This window comes from Gnatocerus cornutus, unplaced genomic scaffold (assembly GCF_029298725.1).
Source record: "Gnatocerus cornutus isolate USDA-ARS CGAHR unplaced genomic scaffold, icGnaCorn1.1 ctg00000041.1, whole genome shotgun sequence".
NCBI lineage: Eukaryota > Metazoa > Arthropoda > Insecta > Coleoptera > Tenebrionidae > Gnatocerus > Gnatocerus cornutus.
In genome coordinates, this window is record NW_028275390.1 from 808,041 (window position 1) to 818,299 (window position 10,259).

The following is a 10,259-nucleotide window of genomic DNA, read 5'->3' on the forward strand; positions in this document are numbered from 1 at the left end:
ATATGCGGTTTTCTGTAAGAATTTTGATGATTTCGTGCAGAATTCTGCAGTTTCCTTGCAATTCAGTCTTGAATCTAGGTAAAAAGTCATGATTTTGTAGATTTCGTGCTCTTCTTTGCGAATTCAAGCCAGAAAACAACGAAAATCGGCGAGAAATCGTCGTTTTGCATCGAAATATGCGGCTTTCTGAAAGAATTTTGATGATTTCGTGCAGAATTTTGCTGTTTTCTTGCAATTCAGCCGTTGAATCTTGGTAAAAAGTCATGATTTTGTAGATTTAGTGCTCTTCTTTGCGAATTCGATATAGAAAACAACGAAAATCAGCGAGAAATCGTCGTTTTGCATCGAAATATGCGGTTTTCTCTAAGAATTTTGATGATTTCGTGCAGAATTCTGCTGTTTTCTTGCAATTCAGCCGTTGAATCTTGGTAAAGAGTCATGATTTTGTAGATTTCGTGCTCTTCTTGGCGAATTCAAGCCAGAAAACAACGAAAATCGGCGAGAAATCGTCGTTTTGCATCGAAATATGCGGTTTTCTGTAAGAATTTTGATGATTTCGTGCAGAATTCTGGTGTTTTCTTGCAATTCAGCCGTTGAATCTTGGTAAAAAGTCATGATTTTGTATATTTCGTGCTCTTCTTTGCAAATTCAAGCCAAAAAACAACAAAAATCGGCGAGAAATCGTCGTTTTGTATCGAAATATGCGGTTTACTGTAAGAATTTTGATGATTTGGTGCAGAATTCTGCTGTTTTCTTGCAACTCAGCCGTTGAATCTTGGTAAAAAGTCATGATTTTGTAGATTTCGGGCTCTTCTTTGCGAATTCAAGATAGAAAACAACGAAAATCAGCGAGAAATCGTCGTTTTGCGTCGAAATATGCGGTTTTCTCTAAGAATTTTGATGATTTCGTGCAGATTTCTGCTGTTTTCTTGCAATTCAGCCGTTGAATCTTGGTAAAAAGTCATGATTTTGTAGATTTCGTGCTCTTCTTTGCGAATTCAAGCCAGAAAACAACGAAAATCGGCGAGAAATCGTCGTTTTGCATCGAAATATGCGGTTTTCTGTAAGAATTTTGATGATTTCGTGCAGAATTCTGCTGTTTTCTGCAATTCAGCCGTTGAATCTTTGTAAAAAGTCATGATTTTGTAGATTTCGTGCTCTTCTTTGCGAATTCAAGCCAGAAAACAACGAAAATCGGCGAGAAATCGTCGTTTTGCATCGAAATATGCGGTTTTCTCTAAGAATTTTGATGATTTCGTGCAGAATTCTGCTGTTTTCTTGCAATTCAGCCGTTGAATCTTGGTAAAAAGTCATGATTTTGTAGATTTCGTGCTCTTCTTTGCGAATTCAAGCCAGAAAACAACGAAAATCGGCGAGAAATCTTCGTTTTGCATCGAAACATGCGGTTTTCTCTATGAATTTTGATGATTTCGTGCAGAATTCTGCTGTTTTCTTGCAATTCAGCCGTTGAATCTTGGTAAAAAGTCATGCTTTTGTACATTTCGTGCTCTTCTTTTCGAATTCAAGCCAGAAAACAACGAAAATCGGCGAGAAATCGTCGTTTTGCATCGAAATATGAGGTTTTCTCTAAGAATTTTGACGATTTCGTGCAGAATTCTGCTGTTTTCTTGCAATTCAGCCGTTGAATCTTGGTAAAAAGTGATGATTTAGTAGATTTCGTGCTCTTCTTTGCGAATTCAAGCCAGAAAACAACGAAAATCGGCGAGAAATCGTCGTTTTGCATCGAAATATGCGGTTTTCTGAAAGAATTTTGATGATTTCGTGCAGAATTCTGCTGTTTTCTTGCAATTCAGCCGTTGAATCTTGGTAAAAAGTCATGATTTTGTAGATATCGTGCTCTTCTTTGCGAATTCAAGCCAGAAAACAACGAAAATCGGCGAGAAATCGTCGTTTTGCATCGAAATATGCGGTTTACTGTAAGAATTTTGATGATTTCGTGCAGAATTCTGCTGTTTTCTTGCAACTCAGCCGTTGAATCTTGGTAAAAAGTCATGATTTTGTAGATTTCGTGCTCTTCTTTGCGAATTCAAGCCAGAAAACAACGAAAATCGGCGAGAAATCGTCGTTTTGCATCGAAATATTCGGTTTTCTGTAAGAATTTTGATGATTTCGTGCAGAATTCTGCAGTTTCCTTGCAATTCAGTGTTGAATCTTGGTAAAAAGTCATGATTTTGTAGATTTCCTGCTCTTTGCGAATTCAAGCCAGAAAACAACGAAAATCGGCGAGAAATCGAAATATGCGGCTTTCTGATAGAATTTTGATGATTTCGTGCAGAATTTTGCTGTTTTCTTGCAATTCAGCCGTTGAATCTTGGTAAAAAGTCATGATTTTGTATATTTCGTGCTCTTCTTTGCGAATTCAAGCCAGAAAACAACGAAAATCGGCGAGAAATCGTCGTTTTGCATCGAAAAATGCGGTTTACTGTAAGAATTTTGATGATTTCGTGCAGAATTCTGCTGTTTTCTTGCAACTCAGCCGTTGAATCTTGGTAAAAAGTCATGATTTTGTAGATTTCGGGCTCTTCTTTGCGAATTCAAGATAGAAAACAACGAAAATCAGCGAGAAATCGTCGTTTGGCATCGAAATATGCGGTTTTCTCTAAGAATTTTGATGATTTCGTGCAGAATTCTGCTGTTTTCTTGCAATTCAGCCGTTGAATCTTGGTAAAAAGTCATGATTTTGTAGATTTCGTGCTCTTCTTTGCGAATTCAAGCCAGAAAACAACGAAAATCGGCGAGAAATCGTCGTTTTGCATCGAAATATGCGGTTTTCTGTAAGAATTTTGATGTTTTCGTGCAGAATTCTGCTGTTTTCTGCAATTCAGCCGTTGAATCTTGGTAAAAAGTGATGATTTAGTAGATTTCGTGCTCTTCTTTGCAAATTCCAGCCAGAAAACAACGAAAATCGGCGAGAAATCGTCGTTTTGCATCGAAATATGCGGTTTTCTGTAAGAATTTTGATGATTTCGTGCAGAATTCTGCTGTTTTCTGCTATTCAGCCGTTGAATCTTGGTAAAAAGTGATTATTTAGTAGATTTCGTGCTCTTCTTTGCGAATTCAAGCCAGAAAACAACGAAAATCGGCGAGAAATCGTCGTTTTGCATCGAAATATGCGGTTTTCTGAAAGAATTTTGATGATTTCGTGCAGAATTCTGCTGTTTTCTTGCAATTCAGCTGTTGAATCTTGGTAAAAAGTCATGATTTTGTAGATTTGGTGCTCTTCTTTGCGAATTCAAGCCAGAAAACAACGAAAATCGGCGAGAAATCGTCGTTTTGCATCGAAATATGCGATTTTCTGTAAGAATTTTGATGATTTCGTGCAGAATTCTGCAGTTTCCTTGCAATTCAGTCTTGAATCTAGGTAAAAAGTCATGATTTTGTAGATTTCGTGCTCTTCTTTGCGAATTCAAGCCAGAAAACAACGAAAATCGGCGAGAAATCGTCGTTTTGCATCGAAATATGCGGCTTTCTGAAAGAATTTTGATGATTTCGTGCAGAATTTTGCTGTTTTCTTGCAATTCAGCCGTTGAATCTTGGTAAAAAGTCATGATTTTGTAGATTTAGTGCTCTTCTTTGCGAATTCGATATAGAAAACAACGAAAATCAGCGAGAAATCGTCGTTTTGCATCGAAATATGCGGTTTTCTCTAAGAATTTTGATGATTTCGTGCAGAATTCTGCTGTTTTCTTGCAATTCAGCCGTTGAATCTTGGTAAAGAGTCATGATTTTGTAGATTTCGTGCTCTTCTTGGCGAATTCAAGCCAGAAAACAACGAAAATCGGCGAGAAATCGTCGTTTTGCATCGAAATATGCGGTTTTCTGTAAGAATTTTGATGATTTCGTGCAGAATTCTGGTGTTTTCTTGCAATTCAGCCGTTGAATCTTGGTAAAAAGTCATGATTTTGTATATTTCGTGCTCTTCTTTGCAAATTCAAGCCAAAAAACAACAAAAATCGGCGAGAAATCGTCGTTTTGTATCGAAATATGCGGTTTACTGTAAGAATTTTGATGATTTGGTGCAGAATTCTGCTGTTTTCTTGCAACTCAGCCGTTGAATCTTGGTAAAAAGTCATGATTTTGTAGATTTCGGGCTCTTCTTTGCGAATTCAAGATAGAAAACAACGAAAATCAGCGAGAAATCGTCGTTTTGCGTCGAAATATGCGGTTCTCTCTAAGAATTTTGATGATTTCGTGCAGATTTCTGCTGTTTTCTTGCAATTCAGCCGTTGAATCTTGGTAAAAAGTCATGATTTTGTAGATTTCGTGCTCTTCTTTGCGAATTCAAGCCAGAAAACAACGAAAATCGGCGAGAAATCGTCGTTTTGCATCGAAATATGCGGTTTTCTGTAAGAATTTTGATGATTTCGTGCAGAATTCTGCTGTTTTCTGCAATTCAGCCGTTGAATCTTTGTAAAAAGTCATGATTTTGTAGATTTCGTGCTCTTCTTTGCGAATTCAAGCCAGAAAACAACGAAAATCGGCGAGAAATCGTCGTTTTGCATCGAAATATGCGGTTTACTGTAAGAATTTTGATGATTTGGTGCAGAATTCTGCTGTTTTCTTGCAAGTCAGCCGTTGAATCTTGGTAAAAAGTCATGATTTTGTAGATTTCGTGCTCTTCTTTGCGAATTCAAGATAGAAAACAACGAAAATCAGCGAGAAATCGTCGTTTTGCATCGAAATATGCTGTTTTCTGTAAGAATTTTGATGATTTCGTGCAGAATTCTGCTGTTTTCTGCAATTCAGCCGTTGAATCTTGGTAAAAAGTGATGATTTAGTAGATTTCGTGCTCTTCTTTGCGAATTCAAGCCAGAAAACAACGAAAATCGGCGAGAAATCGTCGTTTTGCATCGAAATATGCGGTTTTCTGAAAGAATTTTGATGATTTCGTGCAGAATTCTGCTGTTTTCTTGCAATTCAGCTGTTGAATCTTGGTAAAAAGTCATGATTTTGTAGATTTGGTGCTCTTCTTTGCGAATTCAAGCCAGAAAACAACGAAAATCGGCGAGAAATCGTCGTTTTGCATCGAAATATGCGGTTTTCTGTAAGAATTTTGATGATTTCGTGCAGAATTCTGCAGTTTCCTTGCAATTCAGTCTTGAATCTAGGTAAAAAGTCATGATTTTGTAGATTTCGTGCTCTTCTTTGCGAATTCAAGCCAGAAAACAACGAAAATCGGCGAGAAATCGTCGTTTTGCATCGAAATATGCGGCTTTCTGAAAGAATTTTGATGATTTCGTGCAGAATTTTGCTGTTTTCTTGCAATTCAGCCGTTGAATCTTGGTAAAAAGTCATGATTTTGTAGATTTAGTGCTCTTCTTTGCGAATTCGATATAGAAAACAACGAAAATCAGCGAGAAATCGTCGTTTTGCATCGAAATATGTGGTTTTCTCTAAGAATTTTGATGATTTCGTGCAGAATTCTGCTGTTTTCTTGCAATTCAGCCGTTGAATCTTGGTAAAGAGTCATGATTTTGTAGATTTCGTGCTCTTCTTGGCGAATTCAAGCCAGAAAACAACGAAAATCGGCGAGAAATCGTCGTTTTGCATCGAAATATGCGGTTTTCTGTAAGAATTTTGATGATTTCGTGCAGAATTCTGGTGTTTTCTTGCAATTCAGCCGTTGAATCTTGGTAAAAAGTCATGATTTTGTATATTTCGTGCTCTTCTTTGCAAATTCAAGCCAAAATACAACAAAAATCGGCGAGAAATCGTCGTTTTGTATCGAAATATGCGGTTTACTGTAAGAATTTTGATGATTTGGTGCAGAATTCTGCTGTTTTCTTGCAACTCAGCCGTTGAATCTTGGTAAAAAGTCATGATTTTGTAGATTTCGGGCTCTTCTTTGCGAATTCAAGATAGAAAACAACGAAAATCAGCGAGAAATCGTCGTTTTGCGTCGAAATATGCGGTTTTCTCTAAGAATTTTGATGATTTCGTGCAGATTTCTGCTGTTTTCTTGCAATTCAGCCGTTGAATCTTGGTAAAAAGTCATGATTTTGTAGATTTCGTGCTCTTCTTTGCGAATTCAAGCCAGAAAACAACGAAAATCGGCGAGAAATCGTCGTTTTGCATCGAAATATGCGGTTTTCTGTAAGAATTTTGATGATTTCGTGCAGAATTCTGCTGTTTTCTGCAATTCAGCCGTTGAATCTTTGTAAAAAGTCATGATTTTGTAGATTTCGTGCTCTTCTTTGCGAATTCAAGCCAGAAAACAACGAAAATCGGCGAGAAATCGTCGTTTTGCATCGAAATATGCGGTTTACTGTAAGAATTTTGATGATTTGGTGCAGAATTCTGCTGTTTTCTTGCAAGTCAGCCGTTGAATCTTGGTAAAAAGTCATGATTTTGTAGATTTCGTGCTCTTCTTTGCGAATTCAAGATAGAAAACAACGAAAATCAGCGAGAAATCGTCGTTTTGCATCGAAATATGCTGTTTTCTCTAAGAATTTTGATGATTTCGTGCAGAATTCTGCTGTTTTCTTGCAATTCAGCCGTTGAGTCTTGGTAAACAGTGATGATTTTGTAGATTTCGTGCTCTTCTTTGTGAATTCAAGCCAGAAAACAACGAAAATCGGCGAGAAATCGTCGCTTTGCCTCGAAATATGCGGTTTTCTGTAAGAATTTTGATGATTTCGTGCAGAATTCTGCTGTTTTCTTGCAATTCAGCCGTTGAATCTTAGTAAAAAGTCATGATTTTGTAGATTTTGTGCTCTTCTTTGCGAAATCAAGCCAGAAAACAACGAAAATCGGCGAGAAATCGTCGTTTTGCATCGAAATATGCGGTTTTCTCTAAGGATTTTGACGATTTCGTGCAGAATTCTGCTGTTTTCTTGCAATTCAGCCGTTGAATCTTGGTAAAAAGTCATGATTTTGTAGATTTTGTGCTCTTCTTTGCGAATTCAAGCCAGAAAACAACGAAAATCGGCGAGAAATCGTCGTTTTGCATCGAAATATGCGGTTTTCTCTAAGAATTTTGATGATTTCGTGCAGAATTCTGCTGTTTTCTTGCAATTCAGCCGTTGAATCTTAGTAAAAAGTCATGATTTTGTAGATTTTGTGCTCTTCTTTGCGAATTCAAGCCAGAAAACAACGAAAATCGGCGAGAAATCGTCGTTTTGCATCGAAATATGCGGTTTTCTCTAAGGATTTTGACGATTTCGTGCAGAATTCTGCTGTTTTCTTGCAATTCAGCCGTTGAATCTTGGTAAAAAGTGATGATTTAGTAGATTTCGTGCTCTTCTTTGCGAATTCAAGCCAGAAAACAACGAAAATCGGCGAGAAATCGTCGTTTTGCATCGAAATATGCGGTTTTCTGAAAGAATTTTGATGATTTCGTGCAGAATTCTGCTGTTTTCTTGCAATTCAGCTGTTGAATCTTGGTAAAAAGTCATGATTTTGTAGATTTCGTGCTCTTCTTTGCGAATTCAAGCCAGAAAACAACGAAAATCGGCGAGAAATCGTCGATTTGCATCGAAATATGCGGTTTTCTGTAAGAATTTTGATGATTTCGTGCAGAATTCTGCAGTTTCCTTGCAATTCAGTGTTGAATCTTGGTAAAAAGTCATGATTTTGTTGATTTCGTGCTCTTCTTTGCGAATTCAAGCCAGAAAACAACGAAAATCGGCGAGAAATCGTCGTTTTGCATCGAAATATGCGGTTTTCTGAAAGAATTTTGATGATTTCGTGCAGAATTTTGCTGTTTTCTTGCAATTCAGCCGTTGAATCTTGGTAAAAAGTCATGATTTTGTAGATTTAGTGCTCTTCTTTGCGAATTCGAGATAGAAAACAACGAAAATCAGCGAGAAATCGTTGTTTTGCATCGAAATATGCGGTTTTCTCTAAGAATTTTGATGATTTCGTGCAGAATTCTGCTGTTTTCTTGCAATTCAGCCGTTGAATCTTGGTAAAAAGTCATGATTTTGTAGATTTTGTGCTCTTCTTGGCGAATTCAAGCCAGAAAACAACGAAAATCGGCGAGAAATCGTCGTTTTGCATCGAAACATGCAGTTTTCTGTAAGAATTTTGATGATTTCGTGCAGAATTCTGCTGTTTTCTTGCAATTCAGCCGTTGAATCTTGGTAAAAAGTCATGATTTTGTAGATTTCGTGCTCTTCTTTGCGAATTCAAGCCAGAAAACAACGAAAATCGGCGAGAAATCGTCGTTTTGCATCGAAATATGCGGTTTACTGTAAGAATTTTGATGATTTCGTGCAGAATTCTGCTGTTTTCTTGCAACTCAGCCGTTGAATCTTGGTAAAAAGTCATGATTTTGTAGATTTCGTGCTCTTCTTTGCTAATTCAAGCCAGAAAACAACGAAAATCGGCGAGAAATCGTCGTTTTGCATCGAAATATGCGGTTTTCTGTAAGAATTTTGATGATTTCGTGCAGAATTCTGCTGTTTTTTGCAATTCAGCCGTTGAATCTTGGTAAAAAGTCATGATTTTGTAGATTTCGTGCTCTTCTTTGCGAATTCAAGCCAGAAAACAACGAAAATCGGCGAGAAATCGTCGTTTTGCATCGAAATATGCGGTTTACTGTAAGAATTTTGATGATTTTGTGCAGAATTCTGCTGTTTTCTTGCAATTCAGCCGTTGAATCTTGGTAAAAGTCATGATTTTGTAGATTTCGTGCTCATCTTTGCGAATTAAAGATAGAAAACAACGAAAATCAGCGAGAAATCGTCCTTTTGCATCAAAATATGCTGTTTTCTCTAAGAATTTTGATGATTTCGTGCAGAATTCTGCTGTTTTCTTGCAATTCAGCCGTTGAATCTTGGTAAAAAGTCATGATTTTGTAGATTTCGTGCTCTTCTTTGCGTATTCAAGCCAGAAAACAACGAAAATCGGCGAGAAATCGTCGTTTTGCATCGAAATATGCGGTTTACTGTAAGAATTTTGATGATTTCGTGCAGAATTCTGCTGTTTTCTTGCAATTCAGCCGTTAAATCTTGGTAAAAAGTCATGATTTTGTAGATTTCGGGCTCTTCTTTGCGAATTCAATCCAGAAAACAACGAAAATCGGCGAGAAATCGTCGTTTCGCATCGAAATATGCGGTTTTCTGTTAGAATTTTGATGATTTCGTGCAGAATTCTGCTGTTTTCTTGCAATTCAGCCGTTGAATCTTGGTACAAAGTCATGATTTTGTAGATTTCGTGCTCTTCTTTGCGAATTCAAGATAGAAAACAACGAAAATCAGCGAGAAATCGTCGTTTTGCATCCAAATATGCGGTTTTCTCTAAGAATTTTGATGATTTCGTGCAGAATTCTGCTGTTTTCTTGCAATTCAGCCGTTGAATCTTAGTAAAAAGTCATGATTTTGTAGATTTTGTGCTCTTCTCTGCGAATTCAAGCCAGAAAACAACGAAAATCGGCGAGAAATCGTCGTTATGCATCGAAATATGCGGTTTTCTCTAAGAATTTTGACGATTTCGTGCAGAATTCTGCTGTTTTCTTGCAATTCAGCCGTTGAATCTTGGTAAAATGTCATGATTTTCTAGATTTCGTGCTCTTCTTTGCGAATTCAAGATAGAAAACAACGAAAATCAGCGAGAAATCGTCGTTTTGCATCGAAATATGCGGTTTTCTCTAAGAATTTTGATGATTTCGTGCAGAATTCTGCTCTTTTCTTGCAATTCAGCCGTTGAATCTTGGTAAAAAGTCATGATTTTGTAGATTTCGTGCTCTTCTTTGCGAATTCAAGCCAGAAAACAACGAAAATCGGCGAGAAATCGTCGTTTTGCATCGAAATATGCGGTTTTCTGTGAGAATTTTGATGATTTCGTGCAGAATTCTGCTGTTTTCTTGCAATTCAGCCGTTGAATCTTGGTAAAAAGTCATGATTTTGTAGATTTCGTGCTCTTCTTTGCGTATTCAAGATAGAAAACAACGAAAATCAGCGAGAAATCGTCGTTTTGCATCGAAACATGCGGTTTTCTCTATGAATTTTGATGATTTCGTGCAGAATTCTGCTGTTTTCTTGCAATTCAGCCGTTGAATCTTGGTAAAAAGTCATGATTTTGTACATTTCGTGCTCTTCTTTTCGAATTCAAGCCAGAAAACAACGAAAATCGGCGAGAAATCGTCGTTTTGCATCGAAATATGCGGTTTTCTCTAAGAATGTTGACGATTTCGTGCAGAATTCTGCTGTTTTCTTGCAATTCAGCCGTTGAATCTTGGTAAAAAGTGATGATTTAGTAGATTTCGTGCTCTTCTTTGCGAATTCAAGCCAGAAAAC